Raw genomic sequence first — 15,380 nt, forward strand, 5'->3', positions numbered from 1 at the left:
TTTATTGGCCATGCATCTTACATTGGCACTTTTAAAATATTCTGTACATCATTTTTTATCTCCATGTTTATGCTATTAGGCCATTCTTCTCCATTATGTCTGATTATGAAAGGTGTATTCCATATTTCAGAATTCATTATTATCTCCCTGCTATCTATCCATCTGCTTATTTTAGCAACCTCTTCCTCACTGTTGGGTTTGGTATAGACTTCCCATCCCTTTGCCTACTGCTTTAAACTCTCCCCCATAGTTCTGTCTATCCTCTCAGTAAGTACATTTGTGACCCTTCTGTTCACATGGAAACTTTCCCACCTGTACAGCCACCATCTGTTCGAAAATGCCCCAGCAATCTGAAGGGGATGGAGAAAATTCTCCTCTACTGAACAAGAAAAGCTGATTGAAATCTTCCTGGGCTCCAAATATTTCATAACAATTCTCAAAAAATAAAATATTTTGATTACTGCAAGCATTTCCTACAAATATTTATCAGAACATCTACCAACGTGTTTCATCTTTCTGCAACTTAGATTCCTTAATTGTTATATTTTCACAACCTGTTTATTTTTTACTTATGCTACATATCTGCAGCTTGTTTTGCCTACTTTTTTCCAGTTGCATGGATTCTTGTACTGTGCCTGCATGAATGATAAGAAGTAGCAATGGTTTAACTGCATTATCCAACAGCCTACAAAGGAAAGACAACAAGGCAGAATTCACAACGCCACTGGTTATCTTATGCCTGGAGTATGCAAATCAGCTGTTTACTCCGTTATCATTTCAAGGGTTTTATTAGTCACTGTCAAGTCATATGCTTTCTGAATGCTACTGCAACCCTAACAGTCTACTTCAGGAGTAGGTGTTCCTCTAGGTGCTGTTGGACTCTAATTCCTATCAGACCCAGCCAGCATAGCCAGTGGTCAGGGATGATTGGTACTGGAGTCTAGCAACACCTGGAGGATGTATGTTAGCTACTGGTCTACTTGCTCAGAGGAAAGCAGCAAATAACACTGCAATTCCTTTTCCTTTACCTCTGTCTATATCAGGGGTCAGCAACCTTTTTCAGTAGGGGGCCAGTCCACCTTCCCTCAGACCATGTGGACGGACTATATTCTGAAAAGAAATATGAACGAATTCCTATGCCCCACAAATAACCCAGAGATGCATTTTAAATAAAAGGACACATTCTACTCATGTAAAAACACGCTGATTACCGGACCGTCCACAGGTCAGATTGAGAAGGCGATTGGGCCTTAGGTTGCCTACCCCTGATCTATATCCACCTAGAGGTAAGCAGAACCAAGTTCAATGTGGCTTACACCAGGTAAATAACTATAGATTTCCAATTTTTTTTAAAACCTCCAAAAATGCATAACAAATTTGGCAGGCACTGACCTTGATGGGTTCTAAAAACAGTTTCTGTTCACTCAACCTTTCCCAAACCAGGAATATCAGTAAGACGCATGACAGAATCACCACAGCTCTTATTTTCATATAAATTTTGTAATATTGTATATTTTAAATATCTTAAATTTATATTGAATACATGTGGTTTTCAATTTGTACAAAGCTTAGGCTAAGTGTAATATAAAGCGGAAGAGAAATGTTTTTAATCAAATTGAAATAAAAAATAAAATTCTGCAGAAAAGTACTTGAAAATCCACACTTTGATGAGTTCTCAGATCTCAAAACTGAAACTGAGCAGCAAGAAGGAACTGCCCTACTGACAAAGCAGAGCAATGCCACCTTCTGCAGTTCCATGGACCTATACAAATGGGATAAAAGTCATTTCTGCACTATGAAATAAAGGTGTATTAAAGATATGAAGATAGTAAAGTACCATATATAACTGTCTATTGTTTAGTAGTTTCTGAATGCAGTGAAATAAATTATAATATAATTCAGTTTCTCTAACAATAAAAGAAGGGTCTCAAGTGCTTCAAGTGACATGAAGAGCTAGCAGCAAAGAAAATTGAAACATCACATGTATAGAACTTACTTTCAGATGTGAATGGAGAAGGATGATGTATCTGTTTCCTCCCCCTTCTTCTTCTTCAAAACCTAAGGTGGGGGGAATGGGAGTTGTTATTTTAGACCATGAAGAAAAAACTCAGCAATTCAAAACAAACAAGAATTGCTACACATATATCTATTAATTCTCCTTAAATACGTGATACCGAAGAAAATGGCTGTGAGGTTGTTGTTTTTTCATTTTACTTTATAATATCTGAAACTGTGCATTGGAGATTGTAGAACATCAAACATCTGAAATGTGAGATCGGCAAAGGGATCTATGTGTTTTTTGTAAGTGGTCCTTGCTATTGTGATGTGCGAGGTAAGAGAGCTGCAGCTTTGTTTATCTGGCCCCCGCACAATATTGTCAGGATGCATTTCCATTTTCCAAGTGACTGCTGCCACTGTGCCACAATCTGTGCTTATTTCTCAAGCAGCTAAACCCTTTGACACTGTGGTTTTTAATTAAAATTACATTAAAGTTAATCAGCCAGAAAGAGGTTTCTGTAGAAGGCAGGTTTGATTGCAACCTGCAAAGGGCATCGAGGCTGCCAACTCGCTAAAGATGTGGCGGCAGATGCCAAGCTGTTTGTGCAAGCCCAACCCTAGTTACTGAGATGCTGGAAGAGGTCACTTCTGTTTTCACCTTTATGAACAACTGTCACACAACGGGTTCTGCCTAAGAAATGTTGACCATGCCATGTGAACCGAAACGGAGGCCAAGAGACTAGTACAGTAGTCATCTTCTCTTTCTTTGTTAAATGGGTTGTTTTTCCTTTGTTAATGGGCTGACTAGAAGAATAAAAAGATTGAAACTAATGCTTAAGCAGAGGTGAAGAACCTGAAGCCTTCCAGATGCTATTGTACTATAGTTCCCATCATCCCTGACCATTGGCCATGATTTGGAGCTGAAGGAACGGGAGTCCATCTGCAGAGCCATGGCTTCCCTATCTCTGATCTGTGAAAAATATCTAGTGTGATTGAAGGGTTAGACTGCTAGACTAGGTTCATGGAAATGTAGGTTCAAATCCTCACTCAGCCATAAAATACACTGGGGTCCCATCTCTGCACTATATATTTAAAGCACTACCATACTACTTTAAACAGGATGACTTCCCCCAAGGAAGTGTTGTGTGTTACGAATGCTGTGAGTTCTTAGGAGACCCATATACCCCACACAAAACTTCAGTTCCCAGTGTAGTTTAACAACTAGTCCCTCTTCCCAAAGAACTCTGGAAATTCTAACTGTGATGGGAATAGGGGTCTCTTAACAACTCAGAGCATCCTTAGCAAACTAGAGTTCACAGGATTATTTTGAGGAAAGCCATGACTGAGTAAAGTGCTTATGATACTACTTTAAATGTATAGTGCAGATGGGGCCTAAGAGACCTTGAACTGGCTACTCTTTCTCCATCTAACCTCCCTCACTGATAGATGTGAGTATAAAAGGGGAAATCATGTATGCTACTTCCTTGCAGAAGAGCAAGAGAGAAGATAAATGTGTAAATAAAGTATATTGCATAGTAGCAAGAGATTTGATATTATGCATCTGTTTATGCCACATTTCCTGTGTTTGTGTGTGCGCGCATATGAGCACCATAAAGTATCTATTCATGAAATTTCCAGTAAACATTAAATCATGCAAAGGTAATATCACTCCACAATAGCAGAGGCATTTTATTTGTAATTAAAGAGGTATGTGGCATGGGTTTGGATGCCTCTTGAGTTATCATCATCAACTTTGGCGTGAGGACTCCCAATGTGCAGGTGGTGGACTCTGTCATCGTTTGGATACCAGCCACTATTTTGAATCAAGATGGTGGACTGAAACATCATTTTGGCATGACCCATTTTGGTGTGATGGGTCCAAACTCACAAATGACAGCATTCGCTTAAAAAACACAGCATTTTTGGGTCTCTAAAAACTCCCAGGCAGCTCTGGGCACTCCCCACTAGCATCAGATAAACAAAGTCTTCAGTCATAAATCCATATCAGATTATGGACTTCTTATTGATTTATTTTACTGTCTAGACTAGTCTAACTGGATTCCAATCAAGGTGTAATCACTGGTCCCTTTTTTTAATACCAGTTCACGGAACTGGGCTCTCAGTGGTTTACTGACAACTCAGGAATGTTGGGAAATGCTTGGTAAAAAAAGTTTAAATATTAACTTTGTGACTTCTGGTATTTTCTACCATGTTTTCACACCAAATGTTGCTTTAAATTCTCCTCCCTACCCACCTGATGTGAAAGATCAGTGTTCTAAGCAGCTGTCCTGCTGCCCTTGAAAAATATTGTGGTTAGCCTTTCCAATGCCCCCTGAATTTGTGCATGAAACAAAGAAGCACTTGGATTAGCTTATCTATTGTACTTCATACATCACTATTGATTAGGTAACATGGAAGTCTATGGTACCAGATGTGACTGTCAAAACACTTGGCCACTGTACTCAATGGGTTAACTGATGACATGCAATGTACTTAATCTGGCGAAAGCATTTCAAGGTTGGATAATACTTCCCCTCAGATTACCACTTGGTCAATTAGCAACCTTTAGGATAGAGCCATGTCCGTGTATCCTTTTCTTATCCTGTCAGCTTTCCTTAGCCATTCACCAGTAAAATGGGCCTGCAACTAAAACCGTTTTCTCCCCCCTTCCCCCAGCTAGGGTAGCTGAAAGACCAGTTCCTTATCCCTCACAGAAACTTTCCTGTCGGCAATGAAACAGCAGTTATGTCACACCAGCTCAAAAGGCAAATGCGAAGGGACTGCTCAAGTATAAGATGCTGTCTGGTGAAAAAGAGAGATGGGGGTAGCTCATTTGACAGAGCTGTTCACACTTTTCCTGCACAGCTGGGAGACATTAGCTTGATTTCCCAAGATTGGTGTGTTTTCTAGCACGGTGAACTAAAAGCAAAAATAAAATTAGAAAAAACAGCACTTATATATACAGAGAGAGAGAGAGAGAGAGACGGACAGAGAAAGAGAACTGAGTATTTTGTGAGATATATTTACCTTATGAAGTTTTAAAAATCCTGTTTACAGTACAGTGGTACCTTGGGTTACAGACGCTTCAGGTTACAGATGCTTCAGGTTACAGACTCCGCTAACCCAGAAATAGTACCTCAGGTTAAGAACTTTGTTTCAGGATGAGAACAGGAATCGCATGGCGGTGGCGCGATGGTGGCAGGAGGCCCCATTAGCTAAAGTGGTACCTCAGGTTAAGAACAGTTTCAGGTTAAGAACAGACCTCCAGAACGAATTAAGTTCTTAACCCAAGGTACCAATGTATATTCCAGCAACCAACCACTTCTGCCTTTAGATTAAGGATTGCATTCAACTAACTTTGACTCAAAGCAGAGCCAGAAGAACCAGTGGAAATAATGGCCAGGACTAACATAGGTCCATTGTCCCCAGTAAAGTTGGAATTTCATATCACAGTGAACAGGAGATGAGCAAGTAACAGCATCCTACTACTGTCAAGGTGTGGCAGCATGACTCTGACTGCAAGGAACAAGCTGGTTTTGATCAACGCATATGGCTAGATTCCTGTATACAGTATATATATTTAGTAATGTTAAGCTATTGAATTTTCAAAATCAGGCACACTCAGCGTCACATGGCAAAACTATTCCTGAACTGCGTATCATTTGAGAGCACAGATGAGGGAAGTCACATGATTCAATATTTTGCCATATAAAAATATTCCTTACACGTAGAAAATGAAATGTCAAGGGAGAGCGATTCAATTTTGACCTTCTCCCTGACCATGTTTTTATAAAACGCATTCAAAAAGTATTAAAGCTCTTTCAAGTTTCCTTTGATGGATGCCCTCCTCCAAATATGAAATGATGTGATGAAATTTTTGTACATATCAGGCCTAACCATCTTCTGCAAGGCAGAACAATCTGTCCATCAGTATGTAGCCCCATGAAAGAGGACAAGGAGAGCTAGAGTGGAGTTCAAATGATGTTCACCAGTCTGTCCCTGCCTTTTCTCCAGCAATGAATTTTTGACACAAGGAATGGTGGAGGGTGGTAATATGAGCCATTAAAAACAATGGGAATATGGTCACACCCAAGTGGCACAGTTTCATAAAACCTTCTCCTATTATTTATATAATAAAAGATGAGTGAAAATAAGATTAACTGTAGTTTGCTTCTTTATGACATGATATATTTTCTAGCCTTACGAGCAAACACCTAAACACATTTTTGTTTAATCCAAACCTATGCAGGTAAAGAAATGAACAAATGAGGTCATCATGCATCAGCAGTTTCTGACATATTTTCAGTTCTTTCCTTGAAAATTGAACTGCTCATTAATTTCGCCATTCTGCAGTATTATATGATGATGACTCAATGTGTGATTATAGGTGCAAAATGCTCCACAAGGGGGTGGGGACTCTTGTTGACTTGATATATTTAACAGTGATACTCATTTTAAGTCTAAATAGTCAAATAGTCTCCTAATTCAGGCTGTGTTCTGAGGGACTGTTATTTTTCTCTCTACTTTTGAGTTTCCTTTTCTTTATGATCATCTTTCAACAGTTCCTAGAAATATAGATATATAAGAGAAGTGAAGATTATCACCAGGATATATTAAAAGCATGGTAGATATGGCAATCAGTCTATCTGCTAGCCATGGTGACTCTGCTCTGCCTTCGTGGTCACAGGCGGCAATGCTTCTGAATACCAGTTGCTGGAAACCACAGGAAGGGAGAGTGTTCTGTTCTTTGGGTCCTCCTTGAGGGTTTCTTACAAGAATCTAGTTAGTCATTGTGACAACAGGATGCTGGTCTAGATGGGGCACTAGTTGATCCAGCAGGTAACTACCAATCAGTGAGCTTGACCTCAAGACCAGGAAAGACCCTAGAGCACTTAGAAAATGCTGTTATTTCTACGACCCAGCATGGGCTTGTCAAAACAAGTCATGCTAGGGGAATCTCATTTGTTTTTGTTTTCTTGATAGAGCCTGGTGGATCGAGGGAATGGTGCAGACGTAGTTTATCTTGATTTCAGGAAGGCTTTTGACAAAGTTCCCCATTACATTCTTGCAGAGAAGCTGGTAAAATGTGGGCTGGATGAGGTAACTGTTAGGGGCATTTGTAGCTGGTTGACTGACCAAACTCAAAGAGTGCTCGCTAATGGTTCCTTGTTATCCTGGGAAATGTGATAAGTGGGGTGCTGAAGGGTTCTGTCCTGGGCTAGTTGTTTTTCAATGACTTGGATGAAGGTATTGAGTGGATGCTCATCAAATTTGCTGATGACACCATACTGGGAGGGGTAGCTAATGCTGCAGAAGACAGAATCAGGATTCAAGATGACCTTAACAGATTGGAGAACTGGGCATAGGTGTAGCCAAGTGGGGGGTGGGGAGACAGCTGCCCCCATCAAATAAAACAATAGAAATACTTAACTAATTGATCTATCACATCGGTTCTGCCCCCAACAAAAGTCCTGCCCCCCTAACAAAGTCCTGCCCCCCCCCAACAAAAATCCTGGCTACACCCATGGAACTGGGCCCCAACTAACAAAATGAATTTCAATAGGGACAAATGTAATGTGTAGTGATAAAGTGGGATATCAAATCCAAACTCTTCTAAGGTTCTACATTTAGGCAGATCCCATCTGTGAAATAATTCCCCCCCCCCAAAAAAAACCCCCACACTTTTGATTATGAGCAGAATGGATGGTATCCATCACAGGGCAAATGAAGCCCGGTCCCATATATTTCTGATCTATGGACAGGGCTTCTGGGTTAGGCAGCCTATGTTTCATGAAGGGTTAAGCCCTATAAGCGTTCCTTTTACAAATGATGTCTGAGGGGAGGTATCAGGAGGCCAAACATGCAAAAAAACTGTTATAACAATAATAAAAAGTAGACAGAACCTGGCTATTACCCTTATTGGTGTATTTCAAAAGATATATATGTGAACAAAGACATATATAATACATCAACGATACATTCCTGCTTTTTCAGGGGTCAGCAAAATTTTTCAGCAGGGGGCTGGTCCACTGTCCCTCAGACCTTGTGGGGGGCGAGACTATATTTTTTTGGGGGGGGGATGAATTAATTCCTATGCCCCACAAATAACCCAGAGAGGCATTTAAAATAAAAGGACACATTCTACTCATGTAAAAACACGCTGATTCCCGGACCGTCCATGGGCCAGATTTAGAAGGTGATTAGGCCACATCCGGCCCCCGGGCCTTAGTTTGCCTACCCATGTTTTAAATCTTCATGCTGTTTGTTGGAAATTGGCATTTGTTATATTAAAAGTAAGTACAGAACAGAGCAATCTTGCCACATTAATGACAATGGTGATCATAGCACAGGAAATAGACTTAAATGAAAGGACAATGAAAGTCTCTCTCTCTCTCTCTCTCTCTCTCTGAATCAATACAGACAGTAATCCAGGTCTATATCTTTCATATTAGCTGAGAGCTCTGGGTGTGATGACCCAGACCTGAACCCTGTTCTCTGCAATCCATACGTATCATTTACTCCACACACAAATTGGTTCGTGGACTTGCACATAGAGGCGTGACTCATTTCATAATGCTCAATCACAGCAGGAGAAGAGATTGGAGAAGAGAACAGAGGGATTGGGGGACGGAGAGGGGGGGGGAGAGAGAGATCCCTTGTGGCATAGCCACTTTGATGGCCAAGTAGAGACATCTTCACTTCTCCGTCACAGAACAGTAGACACATTGCAACTGACTATGCTTCAGAGTTGTTATCCTTGCATTGATCCCAGGGAACAAAAGGTACAAAAAGGTAGTAGGGTTGTTGTTGTTTTAAGGCCCTACAGGTAAAGTGCACCGGCTATCTTTTCCAGGACTAACTTGTTAAGGACAGTGTAATGTCCTATTGATGTTCCCATTGATCCTAGCCAGCATGGCCAACGGACTGGGATGATGGGAATTGGAGCCAACAACATCTGGAAAACACCACACTGGCTACCCCTCTGTTAATGTATACAATATTTCTACTTCAGAAAGCCGGGCAGAGGTTGGTCATGTTTCTTGCCTTTGGGACAGTCCTCTGTTTGAAGGGTTATCAGCAGACTATCTGAAAGAGTCCTCTATTTTAAGTGCTGCACAGTAGAAGTCTTTTTTTTTTAAAAAAAAGAAAAGATTAGGAATTGTAAGAAGGGTGAGCAGGTGCCTGGAACAAACAGTTAGCAGGCCACATGCTCCAAGTATTGTATTGTATTATATGCAGTTTTTCAGCTTAATTGCTTCTTATGTCAACTGTATTTATTATTTTGTAAACTGCTTTGAGACTTGTATAAAGCAGTATGTGTGTGTGTGTGTTAAGCTAGCTAGCTAGCTAGACATAAAAGTCTTCCTCCCTATCATGAGATGCTGTGAATTTCTATTTTAAAATGACATCTAAATTTGCATCTATTCACATAAATTGGTTTACGCAATTTTAATATGAAATTTTGTCCTCTTTTCATTTGGTGATGCATAATTTGCTGCCCTAGACAGAAGTCTTCAACATGAAAACCTATAGCTGTTTCCAAAATCATCTTTAGGTTTTTTACTGTGACTTTCTTGAAAGCACAGGTGTCAGGATGCAAAAGAAATTCAAATGGTCAATTTTGATTATAGCTGGATGTGACAAAATAATTTTAAAAGAATAAAAAAGCTATGTTTTCCTTTGTTGAGGAACTGTAGTTTCATAACCACACACTCCATGACAAAATAGAAAGGCAGTCAATATACAGAAAACTAGTTTCAAGCCCTTATTTACACACTACCTTAATACACACCCGCCCTGCACCTTAGTCAACAAATTAAGTAAATTATCAGGACTGAGTACAGTAGCCTTATTGTTTCATATTGTAATCACAAAATGTGCAATTCTTGCGTGTTAAGGTATCAAAATAAGGTTATAGATCAGTTTTATGTTTCTTTAAAAAGGGAAAAGCTAGGAAGGAGGGAAATAATTGATTTTATCTGTCCTCATACTTAACGTCCCCAAGGAATGGATTTGGTGATATCAATATAAATTCGCAGCACTTGGCTTCTCCTGTACTGACTCTTAATTTCATGTCTGAACATGGCTTTCCCCAAGCGATTGCTTGATTAAAGTGCTGTGGCTTATAATTATAATTTATAACTCATTTAACAGACAATATTAGTTAATCCCTAAGAATGTGATGGGAATCTATGAAGACCGTGTCCACAATGTACCATCCATCCAGCACTGCTGCATTTCTCAGGCAGCCTTGCTGAAATGAATCAGATGTTTATGATGTTTAGTGGATTATTCCCATGCTATACCATCACCACAGAGATATAGGAAGCTTCTTTATCTCGAGTCAGACCATTGATTCATCTAGCTCAGTAATGTCTATACTAGCAGGCAAGCAGCCCTTCAAGGTTTCGGATGGAAGTCTTTCCCAGCCCTGCCTGGAGATGTCACAAACTGAACCTGGGACTTTTTGCTTTTTGCTTTTTCTACCCTTGTGGACAGCCCCAGGCACTCTTAGGCCTTAACCAGACAGATAGGTTTCGGAGAGTTAAGCCCACATTAAAAGTGTTTCAATACTTATCTATCATCATCACCATTATTGAATTTTATGAACACCACATACAAATCAGATACAGTGGTACCTTGGTTTATGAACTTAATTCATTCCAGAAGTCCGTTCTTAAACCAAAACCATTCTAAAACCGAGGCGCGCTTTCCCTAATGAGGCCTCCCACACCGGTGCCCTTCCACTGTTCAGATTCTATTCTTAGACCGAGGTAAAGTTCTCAAACCAAGACACTATTTCCGGTTTTGCGGAGTGTGTAAACCAAATCGTTCTTAAACCAGACTGTTCTTAAACCAAGGTACCACTGTACTCCCAACGGTCTACAGTAGCGGATCATTTACCTTTTTAAGACTGGTGATTTCCAATTTTAATTTGTAGGGAAGATACACATTAGCTAACAGATGTTTGGGGAACACTGGCTCAGTGGCATAGCGTGGGGGGTGCAGGGGGGGCCGGCCGCACCGGGCGCAACATCTGGGGGTTAGGGTTAGGGGGCGCAAATCCACGGGTTAGGGGGCGCAAATCCACGGGTTAGGGGGCGCAAATTACTTGCCTTGCCCCGGGTGCTGACAACCCACGCTACGCCACTGCACTGGCTTAAAGACACTAGTACGTAACAAATATTGTCATTAACTTTAAGCCAGGTTACTGTTCTTTTTATTTATGTCCATTAATTTATTTCAAAAGTTCTGAAACATCACATTGTTTTAATTAGCTAATGAGAGACGACAAAATTTGTATTTCTGACAAGGAAGACACCTTAGGGGCACTGGAAATAAACCACATTTGTTTTCTGAGAGTCTTGTGCAATTGATGTCACACTGTCATTTTAAGCTATCTCAGCCTCCTACTGCAAAGCAAGCAAACAGATTTGATTTTGGTCCATTTTAAAGTGTTTTATGACAAATTTCGAAGCCGAAGTGGTAAAATAATGTGCAATTTATATGAGACGCTGTTTTTTTAATTAATGTTTTATTTTAAAAGGTAAAGGTAAAGGACCTCAACAGTTAAGTCCAGTTGTGAACGACTCTGGGGTTGTGGTCTCATTTCGCTTCTCTGGCTAAGGGAACCGATGTTTGTCCGCAGACAGTTTTTTCTGGGTCATATGGCCAGCATGACTAAGCCGCTTCTGGCAAAACCAGAGCAGCGCATGGAAACACTGTTTACCTTCCCGCCGGAGTGGTACCTATTTATCTACTTGCATTTTTATGTGCTTTCAAACTGCTAGGTTGGCAGGAGCTGAGACTGAGGAACGGGAGCTCACCCTGTCACGGGGATTCGAACTGCCAACCTTCTGATCGGCAAGCCCTAGGCTCTGTGGTTTAGACCACAGTGCCACCTGCGTCCCCACGGATTATTAAAGTTATTAACAAATGCTCCCACATGATGGCATTGCATATGGAATTGTAATGATAAATAATGGTTGGATCTGAGTAGGTGGGCAAGTGTCAAAGGCAAACTTCCCTTCTTCCTTTGGTTTTGCCCCCGTTTTTCTTTCTCTCAGTTTACTGCTTCCCTTAGTGTTGTTTGTCCGGGACCTGCCATCTTTCATTCCATTGGCTTTCTATCTGTTGCTTCCTCTGCCCCCTCCCTTTAGGCCGCTGACACCTCGACTCCCGTTGGATGTGTTTTTTTGTTTTAAGATCTGCATTATCAAAGTGGTGCCTGATGATTCCCTAAGAACAGAAAGCCACAAATTAATGCTACTATGCTCACCCCACTTCTCTGAGAAGTCTGAGGGTGCAGAACTTAGCCAGGTTTGCTTTTCTTTTGACAGAATCACTGGAGGCTTATTGGTGTTTTGTAATATTTGCCTTCATTCGCAAATACTTTGGTTGAACATTAGGTGGAAAACACTTCAAAGCCCACTGCCCCTAAACCAGGTCTGCAGGGAGACAGCCGGTACACCAAATTGCTGATATCTCATAGAGTCCAAAAGTCAGCTCTCTGTGACTTTATCGCTCTCTCTCAAATTGCTGTTTGTCTTCACACATGGCAACTAGATCACAGCAGGTGTGAGGTATCTCTCTTTCAGGCATTTCCCTAGGCACTTAAGCCCTGTGTGCACATTATAGCTCCTGTTTTGATGGACATGGGACAGGGAGTGGGACTTTACCCAGCAGTTCGGCCCTCTAACACCCACCCTGTCTGTAAGGAGGTGCCTTTGCTCATATAGTTATGCACACAAAGGTTTCCATGGGAACTGGAGCCCAGTTCCGGATCCCATGAAAGCCTTCATGCAAAGGTCCCTTCCCTACAGACATTTTAATGCTATACATGCAGACATAAAGGGAGGTGGGCTTCTTCTTCTTCTTCTTCTTCTTCTTCTTCTTCTTCTTCTTCTTCTTCTTCAGATTTATATACCGCCATATACCCAGGGGTTTCAGGGTGGTTCACAGAATAAAATCAAAATATAAAACCACAAAATACAGTGGTGCCTCGCAAGACGAAATTAATTCATTCCGCGAGTTTTTTCGTCTTGCGATTTTTTCGTCTTGCGAAGCATGGACTTTGGAAAAGCTTCAAAAATCACCAAAGTCTTCAAAAACCTCAAAAAAGGCTACCACACCGCGTGCTATGAGTTGCTCCTCGAAGTGAATGCACGGTTTTAAGAAAAAGGAAACAAACTTGCAAGACATTTTCATCTTGCGAAGCAAGCCCATAGGGAAATCCGTCTTACGAAGCAACTCAAAAAATAAAAAACTCTTTCGTTTTGCGAGTTTTTCGTCTTTCGAGGCATTCGTCCTGCGAGGTACCACTGTACCTAATAAGAATAAAAACAACCCAGTAGCCCCCTCCCACAAAAAAAACACATTTTAAAAGGGCATAGGATGTAAATTGGATCAACCAAAGGCCTGGTTAAAAAGGAATGATTTTGCCTGGTGCCTAAAGGTGTGTAATGAAGATACCAGGCGAACTTCCCTGGGGAGAGCATTCCACAGACAGAGAGTCACTGCAGAGAAGGCTCATTCTCATGTTGCCACGCTCCGGACCTCTTGAGGAGGGGGCACACAAAGGAGGGCCTCAGAAGATGATCTCAGGATCTGGTTAGGTTCATATGGAAAGAGGCGGTCCTTGAGGTATTGCGGTCCTGAGCCGTTTAAGGCTTTATAGGTCAAAACAAGCACTCTGAATTGGGCCCATAAACTAATTGGTAGCCAGTGCAGTTGGACCAGGATCTGTGTAATATGCTCGAACCATCTTGCTCTGGTGAGCAACCTGGCCGCTGAATTCTGCACTAGCTGAAGTTTCCAAACCATCTTCAGAGGCAGCCCACCGTATAACACATTGCAGTAATCTAACCTTGAGGTTACCACAGCATAGACAACAGCAGAGGTAAAGCATACCATCTCAGAGAGAGGGGCTACTCACTACCTCCATGCTCCTTGCATCACTGTTCATCAGCACAGGAGCTATGTCACCAGGAGCACTCTGGGCTCCGTTAACCCTCTCCTGTCCAAACAATACCAATCCCTGTCCTGAGACCGCTGAGGCATGCTGAATCAAACAAGGGTTTCATTTCCATCCTTGGCTCTTCTCCTTGTACTACTTACCTGCCTGCCAAATTTGAGGAAGAGTACAAGGAACCATAGCTCACTGCAGTGAAAAGATTCACAATAGCAGGACTGAGAAAAGCTTGCCTAAGAAATATCTACCACAACCCTGGAAGGAAGATCAGTATCGTTAATCTAGGGTCTTTTTTGTTGTTGTTAAAAGCAGCCATGGGGGTGGAATGGGGTCATAGTGCTTGGGAAGGCTTAACCCCTTTTCCTGGACTATTTTCCACCCAATTAAAACTGCCTGCCAACTGCTATTTGCCATGCAGGGCACCTACATGTTTTGTCCCCTGGGAAAACAGATTTAAATTTGGAAAATTGTACAGGAATTTATAACAGCCCCTCCAGAACTGCAGTACCAATCCCAATTGCCCTCTGCCTTCCGTGGCTACTATTAACAAGGAAAAAGATCCCATTCATGAATTTCTTATACTGTACCCTATCTAAAGGTAAAGGGACCCCTGACCATTAGGTCCAGTCGTGGCCGACTCTGGGGTTGCGGCGCTCATCTCTGGTCTTAATATAACATCCTGCTTAAAGGCACCTGATGTGATGATATCCCAAGTGAGCTTTTAATCAGGCACTTCCTAGCCCATGCTTTTGCGCATTAAGTACTTTAAAAAAAAGTTTATATTTACTGTATTTTTCGCCCCATAGGACGCACCGGCCCAAAGGACGCACCTAGTTTTTTTGGGGGGAAATAAAGGGGAAAAAATTATATCCCCCCCAGGGGCGGAGCTGGGGCGGGGGATGCCCGAGCTTCCCCAAACCCCAGGCCCCAGAACAGGCTGCTATCCGCAAGCCTAGGGAGCCCGGCGGGAAGTCGCGCCGGTCTCCCCAGGCTTGCGGATATCTGTCCCCCGAGTTTGTGGGGCTGCCAGCCTCCAAACCAGGTCGGGGAACAGTGGGATGGCGGCGCTGCGCCTCCCCGCTGTCCCCCGAGCTTGTGGGGCTGGCGCTGCCTCCAAACCAGGTCGGGGAATAGTGGGATGGCGGCGCTCTGCCTCCCTGCTGTCCCCCGAGCTTGTGGGGCTGCCCGATATTTGTCCGAAGCCCGGGGTGCGCTCCGGAGCATGCCCCGTGCTTCGGGCTGCCGCCCGCAAGCCTTGCGAGCCCAGGGGGAACTCCTGAACCCTGGAGAGCGAGAGGGGTGTGCACCGACCCCTCTCGCTCTTCAGGCTTCAGCGAAAAGCCTGCATTCGCCCCATAGGACGCACACACATTTCCCCTTCATTTTTGGAGGGGGAAAAGTGCATCCTATA

At 42.3% G+C, this 15,380-nt stretch overlaps 1 protein-coding gene across 4 annotated transcripts in view; it reads right to left on the reverse strand.

Moving 5' to 3' along the window:
* Nucleotides 1-15,380, reverse strand: part of EOMES (eomesodermin) — a 153,441-nt gene that overhangs the window by 120,741 nt on the left and 17,320 nt on the right. Inside the window, exon 2 of one of the 4 annotated variants that reach the window (XM_081882068.1) lies at nt 1,997-2,058. The exons of 2 other annotated variants lie outside the window; for them this stretch is intronic. The gene's annotated coding sequence lies outside the window, so the exon portion shown is untranslated. Of the gene's footprint in view, nt 1-1,392; nt 1,413-1,996; nt 2,059-15,380 lie in introns of those variants that run through there. One more of the 4 variants, XM_081882070.1, reaches the window with a different exon arrangement.

The sequence above is a fragment of the Podarcis erhardii genome (genome assembly GCF_964252035.2).
Source record: "Podarcis erhardii genome assembly, chromosome: 12".
Classification (NCBI taxonomy): Eukaryota; Metazoa; Chordata; class Lepidosauria; order Squamata; family Lacertidae; genus Podarcis; species Podarcis erhardii.